This window comes from Oryza sativa, chromosome 8, assembly GCF_034140825.1.
Source record: "Oryza sativa Japonica Group chromosome 8, ASM3414082v1".
In the NCBI taxonomy this organism is placed as follows: Eukaryota; Viridiplantae; Streptophyta; class Magnoliopsida; order Poales; family Poaceae; genus Oryza; species Oryza sativa.
Genome location: NC_089042.1, coordinates 15097893 through 15115981, shown reverse-complemented (window position 1 = coordinate 15115981; position 18089 = coordinate 15097893). Strand labels below are relative to the sequence as shown.

Sequence of the window (18089 nt, the reverse complement as noted above, 5' to 3'; positions counted from 1 at the left end):
GAGAATTTAGAGTATTTACCATCCAATTCGTGTGCCTCAACTTTTTTACACTCAATCCGTATGCCCTCTATAATACTCCGTATGACATTAGGACTGCTAACTAGTCTATTTGGTACCACTTTCTCAGTTTTTGATGTATTTCTCATTTCTTAACTCAATTTGTATTTCTTTTATGGCATTGTGGACAATTTTGCCCCTAGGCCCACTGTAAGATCAAAGGAAGATTGTCGTAGGCTCTCCGGACCTTCCATTATATTTGAGAGATAAAGTGAATAATTCAAGTCATCAAACAAGCATAATGAAACATCCGACGCCTCGAGAGAGAAATATTGGAGACATTGCTGGACCTTTAGCCTGCCAGTCAACTTCAGCCTAAAATGTGCTCGTCAAACCACTCGAAGGCGGCGACCAGATGTGTTACATATTCAGGAGACTTGACAAAAATGGCTAAAGATTTACATCCTCTCAAATATTCCTAACTCATACTCATGTGAATCTAGTTCCCAGGATATGCACTAGATCCACACTTTCATCTTAAGCATGATTATACATAGCAAACACAACTAAGACGAAAGAAACTTAAGACTTACAACAACTTAATAAATACATAGGCCAACCGGCCAAATAGACTTATTAGAGAATAGCGGAAGCTTGACTACCCAATCACAAGCACACCGACTAGGGGTTTACCCCATTAAGTTCTCATCCTAGAAGAAGCAATCGGAACACGCATCACTCAAAGACTAAGTCTAAACCTGTAAACAAAAGGTTATATCAACAGCAAGAGTCAGTACATTAAACAAGTTAATGTACTGGCAAGCACAAGTCAATCCTACTATACTACATGTAAGGCATATATTCAAAGGAAGACAATATGTAGTTCAATTTCAGCATAAAGCAAGTTTTGTTTCGCAATTCTTTTGTAAAGGAGTTGATGCTTCAATTAACAAAACCAATTTTAAGTTTCAATATTAAGTTCATCATAATTCCATCATAATCAATCTCTTGTTGTCATCCTTTGACAACAAGTCATAATATATCACATAATACACACAACTCAACACATTTATCAATTTCAAACCAATGTCACATGATCACATTTTAAAACATAAAGTCTATACTCATGACACATCACCAAAGCGTTCATGACCGTGAGCACGGCTAATCGATTAGTTTAAAGAACTCTGCAGAGTTTGTATAGCTTTACCCACATGATATGAATTCGCTAGTTTGTTTTGAGTTTGCAAGACTCCACCACACTCTTCATGTTGAATGTGATCTAGAGGTCATAACAAAGCCTTTACACTACTTAGAGCCTAGCCTTGCACCAGCACGATACGTGTTCCTCTATCCTAGGCATACTTGGAATATGCCTACAACCGTTAAGTGGCGGGCCCACGCCTTAAACTTAACGCCGTGGTGGCGGACACAACGGGAACCCACCCACGTGGCACAATACCGTTGTATTGGACAAACTTAGTCACCTAAACTACCACGTCGGGGCAAATAGGAAGTTCCTCTGAATCATCGACTAATTCCTCAGAATTATCGACTAACTCATACACACCGGCCTACCAGAATGCAAGGCTAGTCCTAAATAGATTAATCAGCTTAGGCCATCCCATACTAGCACATGTGGATGTACGAATAACTTTAAATGGGTGACACAAGTTCGGTCCTTATGGACTTAGACAAACACTCCCCTATCGGTATGCAACTAACACCATATGCACACCACTTGCCGCCCAACTATAAAATCACATTTTACAAATTTTAGTTCGCAAATACCCATCATATTCATTTTATTCTAGCAAGGGTTCATGTATCAAAATTCACATTTTAATTATAGATGGAATGAACATTTGCATATTTCTAAGCATGGCTAAGCAAGTAGTTGCACATAGAGCATATATAAACCCATTTGAGCACAAAGAGTGTACTCTAACCATTTCTAAGGGTTCAAACAGCAAGAGGATCAATTATTCAAGGTGGGGTATGCAGCAAATAGGTCATAACTACCTTAACCCAATTTTAAATACCGATATAGTCTAAGTTCACATGCAACTTTGCAAACAAATATTTTCATTCCTCAAATCATGGGATTCAATGTGTTCAAAGGATGGGAGGAGAAAACTTGCCTTGATCAGAGAAATGTTAGCACCTAATCCACTCCTTCACCAATTATGCAATTATCTAGATAAAGGACACGTTATGCAATTAAACACTGAAAGAGCTAAAAATCCAAAATGTTTTAAAATACATGATTTATGCACAGTGGGTTGGTACTGATCTAAAATGAATTTGGGTGGAATAATTTTTATTTTATCTTATTCCATTAGGGAGTTATGAATTTTAGAAGTTTTATCGGTTTATAGTAGTATAGTCTTAGGTAGTGTTATGAAATACTTTTGTAAAGTGATTTTTACTAGATTAGACTTCACAGGGGTGTAGAGGTGTGTTTTCTAAGACTAATGCATTTGGTTTCACAATTTTTGAAGTTATAATGATTTTCTTATAGATTTTACAAGTTACAACATGTTTTAGGCATATAGTGTTTTATATGTGCATGACTCTCAAGTTGTAGGTTCAGAACATGCTACTTCCTGTTTAAGTTGAATAAAAGGAATAATTTGGTTAACTAAAACATTTTTAGTTCACATGTTTATAGTCTTTACTACTATGGTTCATATTTTATAAACTAGAGATGCTCTAATCTAAACTAGCAATATATTATATTAACCTAGAAATTGTTATATGAGCTAAGTTCTTCTAAGTTTTAGTGGATGAGGATGGAACTATGGCTTCACTGGTCAATCAAGTTTTTATTTAGGTTTAATTAGACCTAAAGTGTATATATACTTATACATGTTTATGTATTACTTAATCAACACTATGTGTTTAAATTCTTATTTCACTAAGTTAAGGTTTTTTATCTATGTTCTCTACAAAAGGTGCCAAATTTTATTTTACTATGTTGAAGCTTACTATTTGCTGGTTCTATAGAAACTTTGTTCATTTCATTTGGACTAAAAATGAATTTTCTACAAGTTTTACAAATTAAAGGCTGCTCTATGTTAGTAAATCCTTATATGAATATTTAGAGACTTTTACTACACAGTAAGTATATAATCTTATTTCATAACATGGAAATACATGTTTTGATTATCCTACAGAACTTAAGTTTACTCAAATTAAAGCTAAATTGGTTCTACATGAATTTCTAAAGTTTAGCTTATCTAAACTAATCATTCTAAGAGATAATAGTTTTAGAGGCATTTGATGCAAAGTAATTACTTTGATTTCACCTAATCAGAGAGTGCATGATGATGAATCTGTAGAATTTGATTTTCTTTCAAAATGAGTTGAGATGAATTTTCTATGTATTTTATAAGTTTGTACATGTTTTATTTTATGTATGACCTATCTTAGATAAATTTTAGAGACATTATTTGTACAGTGAGTGTCAAGTTTTATATTTCTAAAATAGAGTTCATAACTTTAAGAATCTACAGCAACTGGAATCATCTCAAAATGAATTACATTTGATTTTATATGGATTTTACAAGTTTGGGTGTTTTCCTGTTAAACATTTAATGTTTTAGTTATTTTTCCTTTGCATTTTCAGATTTTTATACACATGGGTCCACTGATCGGTGGCTGAACCAATATACAAAAAGGTCTCTGGGCTTTATATGAACAGCATTTAGGTCCATGGGTCCACATGTAAACGACTGAAGTTTTATAGTTTGAACCCTATGTTTTTGATCATTTACAGGACAAAGTCCTCATCTTCAACCTCCAGCAGCCCGATGGACTGGGAGCTTGGCCATGGCTTTGGCGAGCTCGTCGGCGACGATTGGTGGCTCGACTGGGAATGAGGTCAAAAAATAAAATTAAGAGAATGCTCTCACGATTCCATTCCTCTAGTTTTCTTGGCTAGGAGACATCGGAGTAGCACCTATGGTGAGGGTATAGATGAGTTGTTACTGCATGTTGCCTAGGGGCTTTGATTTTGCTAGATGCATCCATGCATGTGTTTCCTAAGAGGTCCAGGAGGCTCACCAAGCTGTAGGAAGAAATCGCCGAAGCTTGGATAGAAGTGGCTTCGGTTGGAACGGTTTGACGGCGGCTGTCACGCCCAGAAATTCCCGAATAGAATTCCAAGCAGAATGTGCATTAAAATCCCCGTCCAGGACCAGCCGGGGTACACAAACGACAATGTTGACATTCAGATCCACGTCTTACAAACATCATAAAAGTCTTACAGAAATGCAGCGGAAAACAAAAGATAACTGGAGCTAATCCTTGACTTGAACTGCAGCGGGAACACCACTCCACAGGCATCCTCGACGACACGGACGAAGCCTACTCCTCGGAGAACCCGCCATCGGACACATACTCGAGCTCTGAGATCGGGGGAAAATAGAGCAAGACTGAGTACTACCCACTGTACTCAGCAAGTCATACCGGAATGGGGGTATGATGCATGGATTCAACAAGGGATAGCCAAGCAGGTTCATTTGCATAAATACTGGCATTTATAAACAGGAGTTGAATGCGAAAACAGTTGTAATAATTAAGCAGTATTAATCATCCACTGTCCAACGCTACACCACGTTGCGACAGGCCCAACCATCCACCTAAATTATCCAAATTCAAAAGATTACACTAGGGTAAGACTAATCACGGTGAATCTGGTTGACCGCCCATAACCGCGGGCGCGGCTATTCGAATAGTTTTACTCTGATCAGAGGTGTACAACTGTACCCACAAGACACAGCCCTACGACACGTTTCCGTGCGCCGACATGCCACCATGACATACCGGAAAGATGCCGTGACAGGACCCTTCGCATAACCCCCTCTAGCCAAGCACACCACACCTCAGGTTTCACCCCCGTCCCCAGCGGGCAACGGGCAGTCCCCTCTCGTGCCTAGGTGAATCCGGAAGCGACAGAGGCCGTCGCAGGGCCCGCCCCGCTCCATCACGCCCACCCTTGCCTGGATGCGTCGACTAGAGGATAGCTACACTACAAGCCCAGCCGTTGCCCACGCTGGCTTGTGGTAAGTACGATAAGTTCTTCCAGGGCATCCCGCGAACCGGTCCTTAACTGCCATGGGTGCGACCAGCAAAACCATGCACCCACAGCCCACCATGTGATTCATTTTAATTAACCAACACCAAAGCGATGTCACTAATCCAACATTACCATTAGAACTAACAGTCTAAACATTAATATGATTTTCCCCATTGTGAACTAGTTGAACTAAGCATGGCTAAGCAAACCCTAGTCCTAACTCTAATCAGGTTATAACCCAAGCTAACAAAGGAGCATGGTATCAAAATAGCATGGCTGTAACAATAGGTAACCATCCCATAGTAATATTGCAAAACAAATGCGGTATTTGAAAGAAAACATTAGGACATTTGCAATATAGGATCAATATGATCAAGTGACAAGCATGACTTGCCTTGCTCTGCTGCTGGAGGGACCTCGGCGACTATCTCGAAGTACACCGGAGCGTCGGAGGAACCGGAATCTAGCGACATACAAGGCAAACATTGCAAACAGGCTATAAGACTACTGAAACAGGGAACAAAACCATTTTTAATGGATTCTACACATTTTTCTTGATTTACTGAGACTTGAATGGGATTAAACGGAGCTCGGATGAATTAGTTATGAATTTTAGAAGATTCACTGTGTTTATTACTATAACAAAAATCCTTAAATAATTTATTGCGCAATATTAACCAGGGCTGACGTCAGCGCGGGGGGTGTGGCACCGACATGCGGGGCCTACCGGTCAGCGACTCGGGAGAGGGAGGAAGGGCGCCGGCAAGCGGGACCCGCATGGCAGTGACTCGGGAGAGGGCGGTCCACGGCGGATCGGGTCCACGGACCGGGGAGGAGCGGCGCACCACGTGGCGGCCGAACCGATGGCCCCGATCTACCCAAGGGTAGATCGGACGGCAGCGGGAGCTCGCGGCCGGGGCGCGCGGGCACGGCGCAAACCGGCCCGGCGGCCATGGCGCGCGACGGCGCGGCGCGATTGCGGCAGCGGCGCAAGACGGCGGCCGGCGGCGAAGGCGACGGCGCAAAAGGCGACGCGAAGGCGGCTGCGCTAAGCGGCGGCTAGGAAGGGGAGGGAACGGGCGGCGATAAAGGCGACCGCCGGCGCGACTCGGCATCAAAGCCGACCGGCCGGCTAGGTCTAGCGGCGACGGCACGCGGCCGACGACGGCTGCGACCGGCGGCACGGGAGGCGGCGGCGGCAGTCGGAGGCGACGGCACACGACTAGAAGCGGCGGCGCGGCACTAAGAGGAGAGGAAGGGGAAAAGAGGGGAGGGATGCCTCACCGAGGGTGGCCGGCGCGGAGGAAGACGATGGCGAACGGCGACGACAAGCCACGGGAGGACGACGTCGGCTAGCGGACGAGCTTCGGGGTGCCCTAAGGAAGGAGAAGAGAGGGATTAGAGGGAGGGAGATGAACCACGGCGACCGGAAACCATGGCCGAAGGCGGCGGTGGAGGTGATGCTCACCCGTGCGCGAGGGGATGAGGGCTCCGGCGACGAACCTCGACGGAGGAGGGGTGGACGGGGTGGATCTCGGCCACGCGAACCCGACGGCGGCGACGGCGCAGCCTGGCGGCGACCCTACCGGCGGCTAGCGGCGGCCGGAGCAGCGAAAAAGGCGGCGGCAAGGGGTTGCACGGCGCGGGAGCGATGGGAGGCTCGAGAGAGTGCGGCGAAATGGGGAAAAAGTGAGAGGGGACGGCGGCGGTGCTTAAATAGGGGGAGAGGGAACCGGACGTGGCCGGGAGAGGCGGGAATCGCCGGCCGACGTGGGGAGTGGGGGAGGAGAGAGAGGCGGGATTCGATTTTCGAATCCCGGCCATCTCGGGCGCGGGCGCGAGCGGGAGAGAGGGGGGAGTGGGCGCGGGAGACGCGGCGCACGCGCGGGCGTGGTTGACGTGGCCCGGAGAAGGCGGGGACGTGGGCGCGGCGGCGGTTTCGGCGCGGCGGCGCGCCGGGAGCGGCGGGAGGTGGGGGACGGGCCCGACAGGTGGGCCCCACCTGTCGGCGACCCCGAGAGAGGAGGCAGCGGGGCGGCCTGGCTGGGCCTCGGCCTGCGGCCGGCCCAGTAAGGGGGAGGGAAGGAAGGAGGGGAATGGGCCGGCGGCCCATTCGAAAAAAAAAAAAAGGAAAAAGGGAGGGAAAAGAAAAAGAAAAAGAAAAAGGAAAAAGGATTTTCCCTGGAATTAAAAATATTGCTTGCTCAATTTTAATTGGTTAAAATTATTTCTAGAGCTCTGAAAATTCCACTAAAAATCCTGTTAATGAATTTCGACATGTAGAACTCAAGAAAAATTCCACATGTCAAATCCGATTATTATTTGCATTACTTTCTTAGGGTTTCCTCTTGATTTCACCTGCATTTTCTTAGGGTCATTTATAAATTACAATTTTGGCTTGGGAGGAAAACTTCGGGGTGTGACAGCGGCGCTCCTCCTCGGGTGAACGGCGACGGCTCGAACGGGACGACGAGCTGCTAAAGGAAGGTATGCACGAAGGTTGTGAGGTCAAGGAGATGGTGTATGCACGACGAATCGAACAATGGCTTACCGAGGCAGCGGTAATCGACGATGACGGCGGAGGTGAGTTCGGATCAGCGTCGAGGAAGAAAAGGATGTGTTCTCCGTGTTCTTGATGTTTCTGGCTAGGGTTCTTGAGGCGTCTTGAAGAGGTGGTCGAGGCGAGATTCTTGGCATAGCGGCTTGCTTCGGGATGGACGAGAATGGCCGGACGACAATGATGTCGAAGCGGCGACGCTCCGGTGCGTGCTCCAGGGCGTCGTTGGCGTGGTCATGTTCCGGTGGCTGTGATGCACAAAACGGGAGGTGGTCAACAAAGAAGTGGTTCGGCATTGTGTGGAGAGATGGGAATGCGAAAGAGATAGAGGTGACCTTGACACAAACGGAGATGGCGATGGTCGTCACCTCCATGGCCGGTGGTGAGGTCGCTGGTGACGGAGAGGCAGAGGACCTGCTCCCCTCGGCTTCTTCGGCTCTGAGTGATGAGTGAGGAATGGCGACTCAGACTGGAGGAGAAGAGAGCGAGAAAAGGAAAGCCCGAGGTCGTCGACACATTGTGGCCACGCGTCGGCTCGCTCGATCTCTCCCTCTCTGTGTTCTTGGTCGGCTGAGGGTGAGGCACAGAGAAAGGGCGAGCTGGAGAGGCTTCCAAGTGGGCCCAGGATGAAGTGCTCTAAGTGGAAGAGAGAGGTGTGGGTAAGATTCTGGGTGAACACGGTTTTAGACGAATTTTTAGATTATTTTCTCTCCCCCTAAATTTGAAGCTTCATAACTTAATGGGTGGACCAAATTAATTAGTGTTGATTTTACTGGAGTTAAATGATTACACCTAGATTCCATTTTCTTTGGTTGCACTAAAAAATAATGGATAGATTAATCACAGAAATTAAACAAAGATAGGCTATTTAAAGGCTAGATTGAATTTTTAGGAAGCCTAAACAGAGGAGGAAAATTCTAGAAAAATTATATCTAGGCATGATAAATAATCTAGTATTTGAATAAATTATTTTCCATGTTCACTTATGTGCAGTTAAATGTACTTTTGGATGAAGTATGGCTTTAGCCGATTAAAATTTAATTTGATTTCTCTTAATTGTCTGATTTGACTGATTAGTTTGAGGTATTAAACTTAGTTATTAACTTAGTACCAATATTTTAGTGAATTGCTTATGCTAAATATAGTTTACATAAATTTTTCCATGATTTCATTTTGCACAGATTATTTTAAAGAATTAGAATAGCCTTTCTTTGTATATGTGTTCCTACTTCATAATTGCACCTAATATTATTATAGGGATTACATTAAACTTCTTTTGGGCTGAGAAAAATTTATTAGAATTTAATATGAAGTCCACATGTTATCACCCAAGATTAACTATAGTTTTGTTTAGTAATTTTAAACCTTTTAGTTTATGCTCATGAGACCTATTATAAAAAGCGAGACCAAAATCCAAATGCACAATGGACTCAAGCCTAGTCATGCATTATGCACATGTATGCTCAAATGCTTGATGACATTTCTAGTCTAATGTTTGGAATGAAAAGGTTTTTATTTTGTTCTCAAATTTTAATCATGCAATGGTTTAAGTTGGTCATCACTTAAGTTAAAACGGAAATTTTTGGCTCTCAAAATTGGAGAAGTTAACCTCTAACTATTTTGAAAAGGAATTTTAAGTCCTGAAATTTTGGGTATGTTACAAAGATATTTCCTCTTCTCTCGATTGATCGATCCTTCCAGTCTCTAGGCGTCGCTCGGCACGGCCGTGAGCGCCACCACCTCGCCGCCGTTTGCCACCACTCCCGCGGCCGTGCGCCGCCACCACTCCGCCGTTCGCCACCACTCCCGCTGGGCGCCGCCGCCGGCAGTCAACGCCCCACTACCGCCACCAAGCTGTAGTTTGTTTTTTCAGTGTTTCAGTTGGAAGAACATATAGTTGCTTATACTATATGTAAATACACTCTAATATAGAGGACAGAGAACTGGGGCAGTACTCATTGATTGTTCATATTTGGATGTACTAGTTCATGTATTGTGTATACTATATACATAGACATATTTGGTTGTTTATGGGAGTGTACATATCTGAAATTGGTAGCAATTTTCCATGCGATGTTGTTCAGAATGGCAGCTGGAAGAACAGGAATCTGCATGGAAATTGGTTCAGTTTCAGGCTTTCAGCGGCACAATACCGACAGCTTCAGTTTGCACTTGTTCCTGTTTGGGTTATGTAATCTGAAGAAAGGAAGATGGATAGTTGATCATATGTTCAGTTCTTGATGATATAAAATGCCTGGCAGTTAACTACATCAGTAACTTTGGCTATCAATTCTAGCTAGAATGACATCAGCTGCAGGCTGATCGAGATGAAGCACAACGACAATGCTGGTCAGAGACTGAGAGTAACGAAGCAACTGTGACTCTCAATGTTATGCAAGAAACATAGTAACTACAGTCTCCTGCAGAAAAAGTAAAACATGAGCTTGGTGCCGACGGGAACTGGGCCGCCGGCGAACAGTAACGGCGGGGGCGCTTGGTGGCGGTGGGGCGTCGAGGGCGGGCGGCAGCGCTTGGTGGCGGTGGGGCGTCGAGTTGGCCGGCGGCGAGGCTTGGGGACGGCGGGGTGGTGGCGCTCACGCCCGCGGCGCCGGAGTGGATGTCGATGGCGCTCAGATCGATCGATCCAGACTCCAAAGGATACGTAACATACTCAAAAATCTTAAATTTTTGGAGAAATTTTTTTTTCGCGACAAGTTTTCCTTTTGGTTTTTATTACATTTTACTAAATTGGAGCATTTCCTATTTTTGTCCTTTTCAAATTTATATCTCTAATTAATTAGGTTGTGTTTCTATTTCAAAAACTTTCAAATCCTTTTGGTAATCTAAAAGCTTTATTTTAAATTTCTTTGTCAAATTCAAAAAGTACTCAAATTTATCTCCTTAAGTTCCATCTCCTTTGAATTCTATTTGCAAATTGTCAAAAGCTCCTATTTAGTTTAGGCCGAAGTCCCTTCATTCGGCCCAATTGGCAAAAGTCTATTCAGCCTCCCTCCTCCTTCCTGTGAGCCGCCGCCGCCACCGCTGAAACCAGGCGCCGCCGCCACCCAGCCAAACCGCCGCTGCCCAGCCAATCCGCCGCCGCCACCTCGCCGCCACCAGCCAATCCGCTGCCGCCACCTCGTCACCGCCCGACCAATCCGCCGCCGCCACCGCTGCAACCAGCCGCCGCCGTCGCCAACCAATCCGCCGCCGCCATCTCGCCGCCGCCGCCACCTCACCCAACCAATCCGCCGCCGCCACCGCGCTCGACCAATCCGCCGCCGCCACCTCGCCGCCTCCAGCCAATCCACCGCCGCCACCTTGCCGCGCCGCCTCCCCACCTCCAAATCGACGCCGAGCCGTGCCGTCGTCGACCACCTCTCCCTCCACCGCCTTTGCTTCCTATAAAAACCGGCGAACCCCTCCATTTCCATCACAAAAAAATCGAAGCTCCAAGCTCTCTCTCTCTCTCCCTCTCTCCAATCCATCACCGCCGGCCGCCGTTCTAAGTTCCCCCACAACCGGCCGTCGGCTTTGTTTGTGCGCCGCCTCCAGCCGCCGTCGCCGTCGCGCGTCAGCCGCCGGAGCCGCCCCTTCCTTCCCCTCGCCGCGCCCTCTCCCTCCTCTCTCTGTGCCTGTGAAGAAGAAGGGAGGAAACAAGAAGAAGAAAGGAGGGGAGAAGAAGAAGAAATAAAGGAAAAAGAAGAGGACTGACAAGCGGGCCCCACTGCACAGTACTCTCTTTTTCTTTTATTTGTTTTTCAATATTTAGGAGCTCATATCTCTTCAACCACAAGTCCAATTCCAGAAAATCTTTGACCTAAATTCATGTAATTTCAAATCCTTTATTTCTATACCAAATTTCCTATTTTTAAAATTTTATTTAAAATTCTTTACTTAAAAACCTTTTCCTTATTTAATTATTTACTTTCTAATTCTAAATTATTTTAATTAACCTTTAAATATATATATATATATATATATATATATATATATATATATATATTTAAATTTATTTGATTTACTTTATATCCCTTTAATTTTAAATTTCTTGTTCTAAAAACCTTTTTAAAATTTAATTTTCCTTTAATTTCTTTAAATGCCATTTTCTTTCGAAATTCAATTATCTTTTGCCCTTTTGCCTTTGCCTCTCTTCATGCTCCAATTTTGTTATTTTCTTTTATTTTACCGTTTATCTGTAGTACTTTTCCTTATAGGTTTTATTTGCTATCTTTCACGTATACTTACGTTAGACAATCCAGAAGATCCGGTTAACATCACAGGAGCTGACGTGGACACAGCCGACTACGCTAAAGCCCCTGAAGATTTCGAGGTGCAAGGCAAGACATAAAATCATATAGAAACCTTAATCTTCATATTTAAATTTGATGCATGATATTTACTCTTTTAACATCTCATGGGTAGATGTTATACTTCAGAATAACATTGTAGTGATTTGGAATAATTGGTAATGATTTCAAGCATTATTGCATGAGATTATAGAAAGAAACATTGGTCATCATTTTATGTGAATTACTATTCCAAACAACTTTACAAACTTAGGAATCCGGTTAAAATGGGCATTTATGAGTTGAGATTGTGAATATTGAGGTTTATGAATGTTGATATATGATGAAGTTTGTTGGTGTGGGGAGTTTGGAAAGTTTTGGGTGGTTTAACCGGATTATAATTACCCCCTTATACCATGGGAAATGACATAGTTGCGTCCATCCACACGACCAAGTAATTGGACTTAGCCTAGTACATTGTCCCACTATATGAAAGACTGTTGGTTGGCTCACTAGGAGCAGGATTGGGGTGAACGCATGTGTAAGGAGGTTGGGGGCATGGTTCACAACGGTGGAACCCGTGAAAGCAGCGACCATGTAGCCTTGCTTATGCCCAGCAAGTGCCCGACTGCTAAGACGGATCAATATCCCACTCGTGCAGTAACTAGTAGTAAGTGGGACCTTCGAACGGCTCTGGTGTCCTCAGCCTTGCAAACTATTGATATCGTGTGGGTAAAGCTGGACAGTCTCTGCAGAGGTAAATTAAATCATTCAAATGTGCTGTACTCCCGGTTCTGGAGTTGTGTCATAAGGGTGATTCCTACTCCTGACGTATAAGTAATTTTAAACATAAAATATTAATGAAGATAATGAGATTTTGTTGTTGTGCTTACTTTCTCTTTAATTCAATACCTTATGCTTAAGATGATGATATTTAAACTTCTGTAATAATATTCATATCATATTTATAAGTGTCTTGCTGGGTACATAAGTACTCACTCTTGCTTAATCTAACATATAGAAGAACCGTATTACGAAGAAGTTCCAGAAGGTAGCGAGGCCTACTTCAATGATGAGTTTTTCTAGGCTTAGTCTCCACTCAAGCTTATGTCTGTGAAGTTTAGTAGCTTTGGGTTTTTCTTTGTACTTTCAAATAAGGTTGTAATAGTTTAGATCTTTAAAACCATTAACAGTTGTATAATTAGTTTGTATGAACAAATTTGTATAATTAATCAGAAGCTGTTTTGTATATCAATCTGTGCGTGATCGAAATCCTGGACGATCACGAGTGAATTTTCGGGGCACCAAGCCTAAATTGGGTGTCCCCACAGGATATCACACCCTTTGATCTGACAAGCGGGCCTAGGGGCAAAACAGTCCACAATGCCTGAAAAGAAATACAAATTGATCTATGAAATGAGAAATACATAAAAAAAACTGAGAAAGTGGTACCAAAAAGACTAATTAGCAGTCCTAATGTCATATTAGAGAGGGCATACGGATTAGGTGGTAAAAAAGTTGAGGCACGAGAATTGGATGGTAAATACTCTAAATTCTCTTCAATGCATACCAACATGTTGTCAACAGTGAAATTTGGTAATCAGCAAAGACGTCATCGGCTTAAAATCATTATCGGCTGCAGCATCTCGGAATCAGCCGATGTGACTTATCAAGTCGCCAATAGTCGGATTTCTGCTATATTCGGTTAAGGAAATCAATCTACTAAAGGAAGCTTATCCATAAGTAACTGAGTTTAAAGAGGATGCGGCATGGCAGTTTATCTATTAATTAGGAATAGTTTGTTAGTTTTCTTTTATCTTTAGGAAAGTGTGTTTAGTGTCCGATAAGGACTTTATGTTTTCCTTTTATCTTTAGGTTAGTTTCTTTCTTGTCCGACAAGGACTTGTATCAACCCATGGGTATAAATATGTACACCCGGGGTCTATGTAATTTATCTTCACGATCAATACAATTCGGCGCATCACCACCTTTTACCTTTTCTACTTTATTTTATCGTCCGGCGGGACTTGGCACCTGACGTGGGGCTGCATCGATGTTCGATCTCCGGCGAAGGGGTAAGTCCAATGTTCCGTCGGCCCAGGCAATTTCTCATCTACATCAGCGTCGTTCAAGGCTGCACCAATACATTCGACCTCTTGGATTGCTCCGGTTTGGATGATATATTTGTCTACCTATTTATCATATGTATCTGTTAATCTAGTCTTAGCATATCAATTTACCTCTATCGGCTGCTTCTCGCTTTAGGGTTTCTACCAGTATCGGCTAAATCGTGTTGCTAGATTAGATTAGCTTAGACATTTACCACCCTGAAAATCAGTCAACGGCTTGATTGTGTAGATATTATGTTTCTTTTCATACTTAGTGCTGCATCAGTTAAGTTTGATCTACTAAGTCGTGCTTAGAACCATAATCTCTAGCCTGTTTCTTGATTGCCAATAAGAGTTTCATCGGGGTTTCAGCCGATGAGTTATCTGGACGTTGCATCGGCTCGTAAGGATTGCATATACATATAAGTTGGATTTAGCCGATCGCAACAAAGGTTTTACTGTTTAATCTAATCTTGTGGATTTTATGACATCGGACCTCCAGCCGATGTATGCTTTAACCGTCGGATCAATGCTTGTTCTATTATATCATATTATTTGCCGATTGGTTTATACTAGATTATATTGCTATATTATTACATCATCATCAGCCGATTGCCTTTATATCATTATCTACATTGGACATATAGCCGATTGCTTAAACCTTATCGCTATCGGCTGGTATCGGCATAGGCTATTATCGGCTATCGGCTGGAACTACTCCATCGGCTTGTCAGCCGATCGGCTGTTTTGTCTATTATTTGCATATCTTATCAGTTGCAAGATCAAACTGACTGGCACGCCCGCATCTCATCATATTTGGACCTGCACAGGAGCTAAGCAGATCTCCCAGGCCAGTGTGTTCGATTTTTTCGTCAACACATGTACTTTTCCATGCGTATATCTCTACTATTATATAAAAATTAAAGAAGTTTCTGCCAGAATTTGGGTATGATATCCGTGTTTGAATCGGTTCTAATTTTATGTTTCTGTTAAATCCTTTCCTTTTTTTTCTTACAACAGAGTGTCCATCTTATTCGAGACGCATGCGAAATAATTGGCCCGCACCTTTTCATGCACCCTTGCCGCACGTGGCTATCGGGCCCACACCTGAGTCCGTTTTCTAGTTTCCACACGCTTGCCGCCACTATTGGATCCGCAACTCGTGTGCGCGATTTTCCGCATGCCTGATTGGGATTGTGTCCCCATCGCCCACGATTTGGCCTTGCCGCATGTCCGATTGAGATTGTGTCCCCCTCGCCCACGATTTAAAATTTGAAGATGTGTTGTGTCAAAACTATGGTACGTTGTCCGTATCCGATTCCCGTCTCGCGTAACATTCATTGACTCGCGAGCAAATTGTGATAGAGAGTTTGTGTGATGTGGATACGAAGAGAATGTAACTCGTAGAGTCCGTGTTGATATCACGTACGTCGTTGCCCAGATCATCCGTTTCTATTCGAATTACACGACATGAATCCTGGGACGTGTTAGCATGATTTCAAGTCGTCTCCACACATACTCGTACGAATTACCAGGAATACCATTACAATAATCCATAAGAGTCAGTTTTACCGTAAAAATGAACATGCCAACCAAAATAAAGGATAATCAAAGTTGCTGATTCGGTCCATTATCAATTCCTGCCCGACTTGAGATAAAGTTGAACGACAAATCGAGCTCGTGTTTGAAGGCCTCATTATTTGGCTTATGCTTATTCCTATAAGACAAATTTTAAATTTTAGAACTAAATTTTGAATTCAACTTTTTGTTTTTTTATCGCACTTTATTCTACATAATTTGTTTTTGAGTCGCTAAAAACATGTATATAAAAGATTTGCACACAAAATAGTCTTTCATTTGGTAATAAGTGATTTGGATAAGCACATGAATAAACAAAATAATGGGTTGTAATTATTTATCCATGACACATATGTAAAAATTAAATTGGTTCTACATGTTGCAACGCATGGACATTTTTTCTAGTATAAAGTCTATATGTGTATATATAAACTTTGTAAATAAAATTTTCAATGTATACATATAAAGTTTACATCTTTAATTCTGTCACATACATATATATACTGACCACGTTAGGCGCATCCTAGAGGGAGAAATCAGACATTGTGCTATCGTCTAAAATAGGTTTTTCCTCAAATACCCACTACAAAATGGATTCGATAAAATACCACTTACACGCTAGAAAGTAAAACTTACACGCTAGAAAATAAATCTAGGACTAAATTCTTCTTCCTCCCTCCAACACCATCAGCTCACCGACGGCTCCAGTGCGCCGTTCCCAGTCAAGTGGACGAGCTCCCTCTCTCCCGCCACCGCCTGTGTGCGAGCTCTGGCCGCGCTCCCGGCCGCGCCATCCGTTCGACGCTCGTCCATTATCAGCGGTGTGTCTTCCCGTCGGCCGTTGGCCGCGGCCGTTGCCGTTGTCGCTCGCCAGGCCGTATAGTCCCCGAGCTCGCGCCATCCTCGAGCTCGGCCGCTGCTGTCAACGAGCTCAGGCCCGAGTGGACGACGACGGCGACTGGAGGGCAAGCGGTTGGCTGCTGCCCCCCACGCGTTCGTCTGTGCAGCGAGCCCCCCACGAGTACCGATCTTTTACGGGAAACTATTTTAATCCCTCAAGAATATTGCCCCGTTATTTGTATGTCACTCAAATAATTATGAAAAAAATTAAAAAATTTTGAGAAGATATATTAACATGTGATATAACACTCCACAAACATGCAAGTTCAAATTTAACTTCTATACCTCGTAACGAAAAAAACAAATTAAACCACAGCTAGTTATCGTGTATTCAGAGTCAAATTTGTTTTTTCATGGCAAGATGTAAAAGTTGAATTTTTACTTGCATGTTTGTGGAGTGATATATATCACATGTTAATACATCTTCTCAATTTTTTTTTAAAATTTTTTTCATAACCATTTAAGTGACATGCAAATAACAATAACTTAACCCTCTTCCATCTGTTCTGCATATGAACGAATCGAGTGTGTCATGCTTGTGCTAGCTAGTAGCCTAGTATTGACCGTGCTTGTGCTGCTGCTTGTGTTCCCAATTTCCCATGGAGGCTGCACCAATCGACGATGGCGGGTGGAGGTTGAACCAGCAACTCGAGTGTGGTGGCTGCATCTCGAAGCTGCGATGGCGGCGGCTGAGCTCGAGGACAACGCGAGCGGCGACTGGCGACCGAGCTTGGGGACTGCACGAGCGGCGACAGCGACGACCGTTCTAGGAGGCTGCGACGGCAATGGCTGTGCTTGGGGAAGGAACGTCTTCATATGGGTGGGGGTGCGGTGAGCCGGTGAAGAGCAACCGGAGTTGGAAGAGGAGATGGGGATGGGAGAAGTCAAGGTTAATTTGATCATAAATAGTATTCTAGCATGTAACCATATGTGGATGTGGATTTTCATACTTTGTTTGCATGTTACTAGTTATAATTTTTTTAAAAAAAAATTGACAACATAGATTAATACGAAATATATCTCTCCATAAAAATATGCAATACCAGATTCAACTTCTACAAGTTGCAAAAAATAACAAATTAAACAAAAATACTTATCGCGCATTCACAATTATATTTGTTATTTTTGTTACAACTTGTGAAGTTGAATTTAAACTTGTATGTTTGTGGAGTGTTTCATATTAACCTATATTACCAATTTTTTTTATATTTTTTTGAGCATTTAGGTGGCATGCACGAAAAGAGGGGATATCTCCTCAAATGATGAAGTATTTAGGTGGCATACACGAAATGAGGGGATATCTCCTCGAATGATGAAATCTCTTTTCCATCGTGGCATTTTATCGAATCTATTTTGCGGAGTGGCATTTTGGGTAAAACCTACTTTTTGACGATGGCAAAATGTCTTGACTTCTCCCCTGGAGGGGGTACATGCCTTGAGCAAAGGGTTGGCCCCAGCCCCCAGGAGACTAACTGCAACCTAATCGAACTATTTTTGGACCGGTGAGCACAAAATAAGGTCATCAGCGCATCGGCGGATGGTCACACGGACGTGTTCTAAATTCTCCATCGAACGACATA

The 18089-nt window shown here is 43.4% G+C and overlaps 1 long non-coding RNA gene across 1 annotated transcript; it reads right to left on the bottom strand.

Moving 5' to 3' along the window:
• Positions 1-318: 318 nt before the first annotated feature.
• On the bottom strand, positions 319-4130 carry LOC136357541 (uncharacterized). The gene is made up of 2 exons (XR_010742903.1): positions 4063-4130; positions 319-755 (listed from the first exon to the last, which is right to left on the bottom strand). It is a non-coding gene; the product is annotated as an uncharacterized lncRNA (long non-coding RNA).
• Positions 4131-18089: the final 13959 nt, after the last annotated feature.